The following is a 13,320-nucleotide window of genomic DNA, read 5'->3' on the forward strand; positions in this document are numbered from 1 at the left end:
ATTGGCTAGGATGACCTTGATAGCTTGTATGGTTCTAGAGAAACAGCTATCGAGCATTGGCCCTGCCCCCTGGGGGGGTGTATGTCTAGTTATACTGACAGGGTATCTGAGAATCATGTAATGATCAAAGGACTGAAGTGGTATTAGTGTCAGGTTAAGCATTCAAAAGTTATAAGTGTTAAAGACATTTTACTGCACCATGGTAGAACTCATTTGCATATGGCGGCCATATCGTTTATAAATGTAAAGATTTTTTTAATAATTATTGAGGAGTAAGCTCTGCTGAACTGTTTGACACCAAACATGTCATGATTGGTCAAGGATCCAAGGACAAGATCTCAAAAGTAGGTTTTGCATATTATGCAAATTTAAAAAAAAATTAAGTGGGTGGAGCATAAACAAGAATGACCCAGGCGGCTGACCAGCATGAACAAGAAGGATAAATATGTTCAATTAAGCAAGACAAGCAAGATTGAATAAGTTCAGCAGAGCTTTAATTTAGAATAATTCACCTGTAGCTGTTTCACCAAATGACCACCAGAGCGCAGCAAGAGACCACATATAACCTGCTGGAAATCTATCACTCTATCAGAAAGACAGAACATTCCCTATCAGTGTGTTTCTATTTATTACAAAGAGAGGAAAAGTCCGATTGGGCTCAAAATTGGTACTCATGATCAAGTGGTCTGTGTATACATGTATGTAAATTTGTGTGTTGATAGGGTCAAAGGTTCCTGACTTCTGACCATTTAGGTTTGAAAAAAGTGATAATACAGGCTTATGGCCTACAAAATGGCTGTTGCTCTTTGGCCATATTAGAGGCAAAAAATATCTGATTTGGCTCAAAATTTGCAATCAGGATCACAATATCAGTCTATATATGTATGTCAATTTCTGTGTCAATAGGGTCAAACGTTCCTGACTTCTGTCCATTTAGATTTGAAAAAAGCGATAATACAGGCTTGAGGCCTACAAAATCGCTGTAGTTTTCCAGCCGTTGTAGAGGGAAAACATGTCCGATTTGGCTGAAAATTTGCAATCAAGATCAGATTATCAGTCTATATATGTGTATAAATTTGTGTGTTGATAGGGTGAAAGGTTCCTGTCTTCTGTCCATTTGGGTTGGAAAATAGCGATAAATAGAATAAATTGAAAATAGTTATTTTTTCACTGTAGAGCCTACTGACGACTTATTTGGCTCATACTTGGCACATGTACTTCAAATGTCATTGTTAATTAGTAGCTTCAACAGTTTTGGCATGTTTTAAACTTTGACAGAGTTTTGGCCAAATAACTCTGAAAAGGCTTTCACGTACATGTTTGATCAAGGTTTATGGGCCTCAAGTAGTTAAAATGTCAAGATTTTTTTGATAATTATTTACCTACAGGGTCTCAAGATTGCATCAAGACCAAATTTGTTTTGATTGATTAAGGATTTAAAGACAAGTTCGAAAAGAGCAATTTTTACTCTTTTGGCCACTGATGAAAATCTTTGCATTTTTGGTAAACACATGTAATTATAAAGTTGTAAAGGCTACAGCAAAGTAACCAACTAAAACAGAATAACAAGCCTAGGCCACTTGTACCTTTAGATATAACTGATTTTCTACTATAGCGCCCCCTTGTGGCCAATCAACGCCATATTTTAATGGATGATAGAAGGCCCTGAGATACATGTAGGGTATAAGTATCGTCCTGATTGGTCATTGTTTAGCATGTCAAAAGCTTGCTGGAATCTGATTGGCTAATAACGATCGCAAAAATTTGCATATCAAATTTTCCTTCTGTAAAATATTAGGACATAGGCCATAGATGATACATGTCAAAGGAGAGCTTTATAGCTTGTACGGTTCCTGAGAAACAGATTTTTAGCTTTGGCTCCGCCCCCTGGGGGCGTATGTCTACACAGATTGACGGGCTACCTCAGAATCATGTTGGCATCAAAGTTGTAAAGTGGCATTAGTGTAGGTTTAAACTTTCAAAAGTTACAGCTGTTAGAGTAAATTTGGGTGGGCCACGGTAAGATTAATTTGCATATGGCGGCCATATTGTTTACAAATTTCACAATTTTTTCGATAATTATTGAGGGTAGGACTCTGCTGAGTTGTTTGACACCAAATATGACAGGATTGGTCAATGACCCTAGGACAAGTTCTCAAAAGTAGGTTTTGCATATTATGCTAAATAGCAAAAAATCTAAGTGGGCGGAGCTTAGTGGTTCTATTGACCTTTTTGATTTGCCATTAACCAAGGAATCATATAATGCAAGAATTTTAGCTCTAGCTATCAGGGCGTAGGAGTTACGAGGCCAAACGCGTTGACCTTCGCCATAGCGCCCCCTTGAGGCCGATTTGGCTCATCTTTTGAATCTGAGTAGCGGTGAGAAGTACTACCATATGACCAAGTCTCAGCCCTGTAGGCCTTACGGTTTCTTCTGCCCGATCACTTCTATGGCAGAAAAAGAATAAGAATAATAATAATAATAAATATAGCCGCAAGCGGCGATTTACGGGGTTCGAGCGTCACAGGCAAAGAGGCCCCTGGAGGCCAGTTAGGCTTAAAACCTGTTGCTGGTTGACCATCATCACCAAACTGGATAACCAAGCTGGGTAACCAGCGTGACCATAAAGACCAAAATGACAATGCTAGATGAGTGGTGTGAGTAAACTAGTTGAAAAGCATTGATAAAATGAGCTGTAGTGTTCATCAGGTTTTATGTGGTGTCTTGCTGCACTCTAGTGGGCATTTGGTGAAACAAATTCAGATCTTAAATTCAAAAAACACAAGGCATAAAAAGGGCATATAAATAACCCGTATATAGTATATAAGTTTTGACCTGATAAACATTCTGCCTGTCAAAAGCTTGCTGTAATGTGATTGGCTAATAGTGACCACAAAAGTGTCCATATCAAATTTTCATTTGGTGTACCATTAGTGCATGGGCCATAGATGATAATTGGCAAGGACGACCTTGATAGCTTGTATGGTTCTAGAGAAACAGCTATCGAGCATTGGCTCCGCCCCCTGGGGGGGGTGTATGTCTACTTAAACTGACAGGGTATCTGAGAATCATGTAATGATCAAAGGACTGAAGTGGTATTAGTGTCAGGTTAAGCATTCAAAAGTTATAAGTGTTAAAGAGATTTTACTGCACCATGGTAGAACTCATTTGCATATGGCGGCCATATTGTTTATAAATGTAAAGATTTTTTTAATAATTATTGAGGAGTAAGCTCTGCTGAACTGTTTGACACCAAACATGTCATGATTGGTCAAGGAGGCAAAGACAAGATCTCAAAAGTAGGTTTTGCATATTATGCAAATTAAAAAAAAAATTATTGGGTGGAGCATAAACAAGAATGACCCAGGTGGCTGAGCAGCATGACCAAGAAGGATAAAGATGTTCAATTAAGCCAGACAAGCAAGATTAAATAAGTTCAGCAGAGCTTTAATTTAAAATAATTCACCTGTAGCTGTTTCACCAAATGACCACCAGAGCGCAGCAAGAGACCACATATAACCTGCTGGAAATCTATCATTCTATCAGAAAGACAGAACATTCCCTATCAGTGTGTTTCTATTTATTAAAAAGAGAAGAAAAGTCCGATTGGGCTCCAAATTGGTACTCATGATCAAGTGGTCTGTATATTTATGTGTGTAAATTTGTGTGTTGATAGGGTCAAAGGTTCCTGACTTCTGTCCATTCAGGCTTGAAAAAAGCGATAATACAGGCTTATGGCCTACAAAATGGCTGTTGCTCTTTGGCCATATTAGAGGCAAAAAATATCTGATTTGGCTCAAAATTTGCAATCAAGATCACAATATCAGTCTATATATGTTTGTCAATTTCTGTGTCAATAGGGTCAAAGGTTCCTGACTTCTGTCCATTTAGATTTGAAAAAAGCGATAATACAGGCTTGAGGCCTACAAAATCGCTGTCGTTTTCCAGCCGTTGTAGAGGCAAAACATGTCCGATTTGGCTGAAAATTTGCAATCAAGATCAGATTATCAGTCTATATATGTGTATAAATTTGTGTGTTGATAGGGTGAAAGGTTCCTGTCTTCTGTCCATTTAGGTTGGAAAATAGCGATAAATAGAATAAATTGAAAATAGTTATTTTTTCACTGTAGAGCCTACTGAAGACTTATTTGGCTCATACTTGGCACATGTACTTCAAATGTCATTGTTAATTAGTAGCTTCAACAGTTTTGGCATGTTTTAAACTTTGACAGAGTTTTGGCCAAATAACTCTGAAAAGGCTTTCACGTACATGTTTGATCAAGGTTTATGGGCCTCGAATAGTAAAAATGTCAAGATTTTTTTGATAATTATTTACCTACAGTGTCTCAAGATTGCACCAAGACCAAATTTGTTTTGATTGATTAAGGACTTAAAGACAAGTTCGAAAAGAGGAATTTTTACTCTTTTGGCCACTGATGAAAATCTTTGCATTTTTGTTAAACATATGTAATTACAAAGTTGTAAAGGCTACAGCAACGTATACAACTAAAAAAGAATAACAAGCCTAGGCCACTTGTACCTTTAGATATAACTGATTTTCTGCTATAGCGCCCCCTTGAGGCCAATCAACGCCATATTTTAATGGATGATAGAAGGCCCTGAGATACATGTAGGGTATATGTATTGTCCTGATTGGTCATTGTTTAGCCTGTCAAAAGCTTGCTGGAATCTGATTGGCTAATAACGATCGCAAAAATTTGCATATCAACTTTTCCTTCTGTAAAACATTAGGACATAGGCCATAGATGATACATGCCAAAGGAGAGCTTCATAGCTTGTACGGTTCCTGAGAAACAGATTTTTAGCTTTGGCTCCGCCCCCTGGGGGCGTATGTCTACACAGATTGACGGGCTACCTCAGAATCATGTTGGCATCAAAGATGTAAAGTGGCATTAGTGTAGGTTTAAGCATTCAAAAGTTACAGCTGTTAGAGTAAATTTGGGTGTGCCACGGTAAGATTAATTTGCATATGGCGGCCATATTGTTTAAAAATTTCTCAATTTTTTCGATAATTATTGAGGATGGGACTCTGCTGAGTTGTTTGACACCAAATATGACAGGATTGGTCAATGACCCTAGGACAAGTTCTCAAAAGTAGGTTTTGCATATTATGCTAAATAGCAAAAAATCTAAGTGGGCGGAGCTTAGTGGTTCTATTGACCTTTTTGATTTGCCATTAACCAAGGAATCATATAATGCAAGAATTTTTGCTCTAGCTATCAGGGCGTAGGAGTTACGAGGCCAAACGCGTTGACCTTCGCCATAGCGCCCCCTTGAGGCCGATCGGGCTCATCTTTTGAATCTGAGTAGCGGTGAGAAGTACTACCATATGACCAAGTCTCAGCCCTGTAGGCCTTACGGTTTCTTCTGCCCAATCACTTCTATGGCAGAAAAAGAATAAGAACTATAATAATAATAATAATAATCAGAACAATTACAATAGGGTTTCTAGCACTACGTGCTCGAACCCCTAAATATAGCCGCAAGCGGCGATTTACGGGGTTCGAGCGTTACAGGCAAAGAGACCCCTGGAGGCCAGTTAGGCTTAACACATGTTGCCGGTTGACCGGCATCGCCAAACTGGATGAGGATGACCAGCATGACCGTGAAGACCAAGCTAGATTACCAGCATGACTAATCTGGATGACAAACTTGTTGACCATATTGACCAAGCTGGAAGACCATAATGACCAAACTGGATGACCAGCATGGCAAAGGTGGTTGGCCAGTATGACCAAGCTGGAAGACCACCATTACTATGAGGACAAAGCTGAATGACCAGCAGGACCATAATGACCAATGTGAATGGCCAGCATGACCAAGATGGGTGACCAGCGTGACCATAAAGACCATAATGGCAATGCTAGATGAGTGGTGTGAGTAAACTAGTTGAAAAGCATTGATAAATTGAGCTGTAGTGTTCATCAGGTTTTATGTGGTGTCTTACTGCACTCTAGTGCGCATTTGGTGAAACAAATTCAGTTCTTAAATTGAAAAAACACAAGGCATAAAAAGGGCATATAAATAACCCGTATATAGTATATAAGTTTTGACCTGATTAACATTCCACCTGTTAAAAGCTTGCTGGAATGTGATTGGCTAATAGTGACCACAAAAGTGTCCATATCAAATTTTCATTTGGTGTACCATTAGTGCATGGGCCATAGATGATAATTGGCTAGGATGACCTTGATAGCTTGTATGGTTCTAGAGAAACAGCTATCGAGCATTGGCCCCGCCCCCTGGGGGGGTGTATGTCTACTTAAACTGACAGAGTATCTGAGAATCATGTAATGATCAAAGGACTGAAGTGGTATTAGTGTCAGGATAAGCATTCAAAAGTTATAAGTGTTAAAGACATGTTACTGCACCATGGTAGAACTCATTTGCACATGGCGGCCATATTGTTTATAAATGTAAAGATTTTTTTAATAATTATTGAGGAGTAAGCTCTGCTGAACTGTTTGACACCAAACACATCATGATTGGTCAAGGATCCAAGGACAAGATCTCAAAAGTAGGTTTTGCATATTATGCAAATTAAAAAAAAAATTAAGTGGGTGGAGCATAAACAAGAATGACCCAGGCGGCTGACCAGCATGAACAAGAAGGATAAATATGTTCAATTAAGCAAGACAAGCAAGATTGAATAAGTTCAGCAGAGCTTTAATTTAGAATAATTCACCTGTAGCTGTTTCACCAAATGACCACCAGAGCGCAGCAAGAGACCACATATAACCTGCTGGAAATCTATCACTCTATCAGAAAGACAGAACATTCCCTATCAGTGTGTTTCTATTTATTAAAAAGAGAAGAAAAGTCCGATTGGGCTCCAAATTGGTACTCATGATCAAGTGGTCTGTATATACATGTATGTAAATTTGTGTGTTGATAGGGTCAAAGGTTCCTGACTTCTGACCATTTAGGTTTGAAAAAAGTGATAATACAGGCTTATGGCCTACAAAATGGCTGTTGCTCTTTGGCCATATTAGAGGCAAAAAATATCTGATTTGGCTCAAAATTTGCAATCAGGATCACAATATCAGTCTATATATGTATGTCAATTTCTGTGTCAATAGGGTCAAAGGTTCCTGACTTCTGTCCATTTAGATTGGAAAAAAGCGATAATACAGGCTTGAGGCCTACAAAATCGCTGTAGTTTTCCAGCCGTTGTAGAGGCAAAACATGTCCGATTTGTCTGAAAATTTGCAATCAAGATCAGATTATCAGTCTATATATGTGTATAAATTTGTGTGTTGATAGGGTGAAAGGTTCCTGTCTTCTGTCCATTTAGGTTGGAAAATAGCGATAAATAGAATAAATTGAAAATAGTTATTTTTTCACTGTAGAGCCTACTGAAGACTTATTTGGCTCATACTTGGCACATGTACTTCAAATGTCATTGTTAATTAGTAGCTTCAACAGTTTTGGCATGTTTTAAACTTTGACAGAGTTTTGGCCAAATAACTCTGAAAAGGCTTTCACGTACATGTTTGATCAAGGTTTATGGGCCTCAAATAGTTAAAATGTCAAGATTTTTTTGATAATTATTTACCTACAGGGTCTCAAGATTGCATCAAGACCAAATTTGTTTTGATTGATTAAGGACTTAAAGACAAGTTCGAAAAGAGCAATTTTTACTCTTTTGGCCACTGATGAAAATCTTTGCATTTTTGGTAAACATATGTAATTACAAAGTTGTAAAGGCTACAGCAAAGTATACAACTAAAAAAGAATAACAAGCCTAGGCCACTTGTACCTTTAGATATAACTGATTTTCTGCTATAGCGCCCCCTTGAGGCCAATCAACGCCATATTTTAATGGATGATAGAAGGCCCTGAGATACATGTAGGGTATAAGTATCGTCCTGATTGGTCATTGTTTAGCCTGTCAAAAGCTTGCTGGAATCTGATTGGCTAATAACGATCGCAAAAATTTGCATATCAAATTTTCCTTCTGTAAAACATTAGGACATAGGCCATAGACGATAAATGCCAAAGGAGAGCTTCATAGCTTGTACGGTTCTTGAGAAACAGATTTTTAGCTTTGGCTCCGCCCCCTGGGGGCGTATGTCTACACAGATTGACGGGCTACCTCAGAATCATGTTGGCATCAAAGTTCTAAAGTGGCATTAGTGTAGGTTTAAGCATTCAAAAGTTACAGCTGTTAGAGTAAATTTGGGTGTGCCACGGTAAGATTAATTTGCATATGGCGGCCATATTGTTTACAAATTTCACAATTTTTTCGATAATTATTGAGGTTGGGACTCTGCTGAGTTGTTTGACACCAAATGTGACAGGATTGGTCAATGACCCTAGGACAAGTTCTCAAAAGTAGGTTTTGCATATTATGCTAAATAGCAAAAAATCTAAGTGGGCGGAGCTTAGTGGTTCTATTGACCTTTTTGATTTGCCATTAACCAAGGAATCATATAATGCAAGAATTTTTGCTCTAGTTATCAGGGCGTAGGAGTTACGAGGCCAAACGCGTTGACCTTCGCCATAGCGCCCCCTTGAGGCCGATCGGGCTCATCTTTTGAATCTGAGTAGCGGTGAGAAGTACTACCATATGACCAAGTCTCAGCCCTGTAGGCCTTACGGTTTCTTCTGCCCAATCACTTCTATGGCAGAAAAAGAATAAGAACTATAATAATAATAATAATAATAATCAGAACAATTACAATAGGGTTTCTAGCACTACGTGCTCGAACCCCTAAATATAGCCGCAAGCGGCGATTTACGGGGTTCGAGCGTTACAGACAAAGAGGCCCCTGGAGGCCAGTTAGGCTTAAAACATGTTGCCTGTTGACCGGCATCACCAAACTGGATGACCAGCATGGCAAAGGTGTTTGGCCAGTATGACCAAGCTGGATGACCAGCATTGCTATGATGACAAAGCTGAATGACCAGCAGGACCATAATGACCAATGTGAATGACCACAATGACCTAGCTGGATGGGCAGCATAACCAAGCTAGGTGACCAGCGTGACCATAAAGACCATAATGACAATGCTAGATGAGTGGTGTGAGTAAACTAGTTGAAATGCATTGATAAATTGAGCTGTAGTGTTCAGCAGGTTTTATGTGGTCTCTTGCTGCACTCTAGTGGGCATTCGGAGAGCCTAGCAGTGAGGCATGACAAGGGCACATATTAATAACCAATAATATCAATAATAGTACATAAGTTTTGACCTGATTAACATTCAGCCTGTCAAAAGCTTGCTGGAATGTGATTGGCTAATAGTGACCACAAAAGTGTCCATATCAAATTTTCATTTGGTGTACCATTAGTGCATGGGCCATAGATGATAATTGGCAAGGACGACCTTGATAGCTTGTATGGTTCTAGAGAAACAGCTATCGAGCATTGGCTCCGCCCCCTGGGGGGTTGTATGTCTACTTAAACTGACAGGGTATCTGAGAATCATGTAATGATCAAAAGACTGAAGTGGTATTAGTGTCAGGTTAAGCATTCAAAAGTTATAAGTGTTAAAGAGATTTTACTGCACCATGGTAGAACTCATTTGCATATGGCGGCCATATTGTTTATAAATGTAAAGATTTTTTTTAATAATTATTGAGGAGTAAGCTCTGCTGAACTGTTTGACACCAAACATGTCATGATTGGTCAAGGATCCAAGGACAAGATCTCAAAAGTAGGTTTTGCATATTATGCAAATTAAAAAAAAAATTAAGTGGGTGGAGCATAAACAAGAATGACCCAGGCGGCTGACTAGCATGAACAAGAAGGATAAATATGTTCAATTAAGCAAGACAAGCAAGATTGAATAAGTTCAGCAGAGCTTTAATTTAGAATAATTCACCTGTAGCTGTTTCACCAAATGACCACCAGAGCGCAGCAAGAGACCACATATAACCTGCTGGAAATCTATCACTCTATCAGAAAGACAGAACATTCCCTATCAGTGTGTTTCTATTTATTAAAAAGAGAAGAAAAGTCCGATTGGGCTCCAAATTGGTATTCATGATCAAGTGGTCTGTATATACATGTATGTAAATTTGTGTGTTGATAGGCTCAAAGGTTCCTGACTTCTGACCATTTAGGTTTGAAAAAAGTGATAATACAGGCTTATGGCCTACAAAATGACTGTTGCTCTTTGGCCATATTAGAGGCAAAAAATATCTGATTTGGCTCAAAATTTGCAATCAAGATCACAATATCAGTCTATATATGTATGTAAATTTCTGTGTCGATAGGGTCAAAGGTTCCTGGCTTCTGTCCATTTAGATTTGAAAAAAGCGATAATACAGGCTTGAGGCCTACAAAATCGCTGTAGTTTTCCAGCCGTTGTAGAGGCAAAACATGTCCGATTTGGCTGAAAATTTGCAATCAAGATCAGATTATCAGTCTATATATGTGTATAAATTTGTGTGTTGATAGGGTGAAAGGTTCCTGTCTTCTGTCCATTTAGGTTGGAAAATAGCGATAAATAGAATAAATTGAAAATAGTTATTTTTTCACTGTAGAGCCTACTGAAGACTTATTTGGCTCATACTTGGCACATGTGCTTGAAATGTCATTGTTAATTAGTAGCTTCAACAGTTTTGGCATGTTTTAAACTTTGACAGAGTTTTGGCCAAATAACTCTGAAAAGGCTTTCACGTACATGTTTGATCAAGGTTTATGGGCCTCAAATAGTTAAAATGTCAAGATTTTTTTGATAATTATTTACCTACAGGGTTTCAAGATTGCATCAAGACCAAATTTGTTTTGATTGATTAAGGACTTAAAGACAAGTTCGAAAAGAGCAATTTTTACTCTTTTGGCCACTGATGAAAATCTTTCCATTTTTGGTAAATACATGTAATTACAAAGTTGTAAAGGCTACAGCAAAGTATACAACTAAAAAAGAATAACAAGCCTAGGCCACTTGTACCTTTAGATATAACTGATTTTCTGCTATAGCGCCCCCTTGAGGCCAATCAACGCCATATTTTAATGGATGATAGAAGGCCCTGAGATACATGTAGGGTATAAGTATCGTCCTGATTGGTCATTATTTAGCATGTCAAAAGCTTGCTGGAAACTGATTGGCTAATAACGATCGCAAAAATTTGCATATCAAATTTTCCTTCTGTAAAACATTAGGACATAGGCCATAGATGATACATGCCAAAGGAGAGCTTCATAGCTTGTACGGTTCCTGAGAAACAGATTTTTAGCTTTGGCTCCGCCCCCTGGGGGCGTATGTCTACACAGATTGACGGGCTACCTCAGAATCATGTTGGCATCAACGGTCTACAGTGGCATTAGTGTAGGTTTAAGCATTCAAAAGTTACAGCTGTTAGAGTAAATTTGGGTGTGCCACGGTAAGATTAATTTGCATATGGCGGCCATATTGTTTACAAATTTCACAATTTTTTTGATAATTATTGAGGTTGGGACTCTGCTGAGTTGTTTGACACCAAATATGACAGGATTGGTCAATGACCCTAGGACAAGTTCTCAAAAGTAGGTTTTGCATATTATGCTAAATAGCAAAAAATCTAAGTGGGCGGAGCTTAGTGGTTCTATTGACCTTTTTGATTTGCCATTAACCAAGGAATCATATAATGCAAGAATTTTTGCTCTAGCTATCAGGGCGTGGCAGTTACGAGGCCTAACGCGTTGACCTTCGCCATAGCGCCCCCTTGAGGCCGATCGGGCTCATCTTTTGAATCTGAGTAGCGGTGAGAAGTACTACCATATGACCAAGTCTCAGCCCTGTAGGCCTTACGGTTTCTTCTGCCCGATCACTTCTATGGCAGAAAAAGAATAAGAATAATAAATATAGCCGCAAGCGGCGATTTACGGGGTTCGAGCGTTACAGACAAAGAGGCCCCTGGAGGCCAGTTAGGCTTAAAACATGTTGCTGGTTGACTGGCATCACCAAACTGGATGACCAGCATGGCAAAGGTGTTTGGCCAGTATGACCAAGCTGGATGACCAGCATTGCTATGATGACAAAGCTGAATGACCAGCAGGACCATAATGACCAATGTGAATGACCAGAATGACCTAGCTGGATGGGCAGCATAACCAAGCTAGGTGACCAGCGTGACCATAAAGACCATAATGACAATGCTAGATGAGTGGTGTGAGTAATCTAGTTGAAATGCATTGATAAATTGAGCTGTAGTGTTCAGCAGGTTTTATGTGGTCTCTTGCTGCACTCTAGTGGGCATTCGGAGAGCCTAGCAGTGAGGCATGACAAGGGCACATATTAATAACCAATAATATCAATAATAGTACATAGGTTTTGACCTGATTGACATTCAGCCTGTCAAAAGCTTGCTGGAATGTGATTGGCTAATAGTGACCACAAAAGTGTCCATATCAAATTTTCATTTGGTGTACCATTAGTGCATGGGCCATAGATGATAATTGGCAAGGACGACCTTGATAGCTTGTATGGTTCTAGAGAAACAGCTATCGAGCATTGGCTCCGCCCCCTGGGGGGGTGTATGTCTACTTAAACTGACAGGGTATCTGAGAATCATGTAATGATCAAAGGACTGAAGTGGTATTAGTGTCAGGTTAAGCATTCAAAAGTTATAAGTGTTAAAGAGATTTTATTGCACCATGGTAGAACTCATTTGCATATGGCGGCCATATTGTTTATAAATGTAAAGATTTTTTAAATAATTATTGAGGAGTAAGCTCTGCTGAACTGTTTGATACCAAATATGTCATGATTGGTCAAGGAGCCAAGGACAAGATCTCAAAAGTAAGTTTTACATATTATGCAAATAAAAAAAAAATTAAGTGGGTGCAACATAAACAAGAATGACCCAGGTGGCTGACTAGCATGACTAAGAAGGATAAAGATCTTCAATTAAGCAAGACAAGCTAGATTAAATAAGTTCAGCAGAGCTTTAATTTAGAATAATTCACCTGTAGCTGTTTCACCAAATGACCACCAGAGTGCAGCAAGAGACCACATATAACCTGCTGAAAATCTATCACTCTATAAGTAAGACAGAACATTCCCTATCAGTGTGTTTCTATTTATTAAAAAGAGAAGAAAAGTCCGATTGGGCTCCAAATTGGTACTCATGATCAAGTGGTCTGTATATACATGTATGTAAATTTGTGTGTTGATAGGGTCAAAGGTTCCTGACTTCTGACCATTTAGGTTTGAAAAAAGTGATAATACAGGCTTATGGCCTACAAAATGGCTGTTGCTCTTTGTCCATATTAGAGGCAAAAAATATGTGATTTGGCTCAAAATTTGCAATCAGGATCACAATATCAGTCTATATATGTATGTCAATTTCTGTGTCAATAGGGTAAAAG

This window comes from Astyanax mexicanus, chromosome 5 (genome assembly GCF_023375975.1).
Source record: "Astyanax mexicanus isolate ESR-SI-001 chromosome 5, AstMex3_surface, whole genome shotgun sequence".
NCBI classification, from domain to species: Eukaryota; Metazoa; Chordata; class Actinopteri; order Characiformes; family Acestrorhamphidae; genus Astyanax; species Astyanax mexicanus.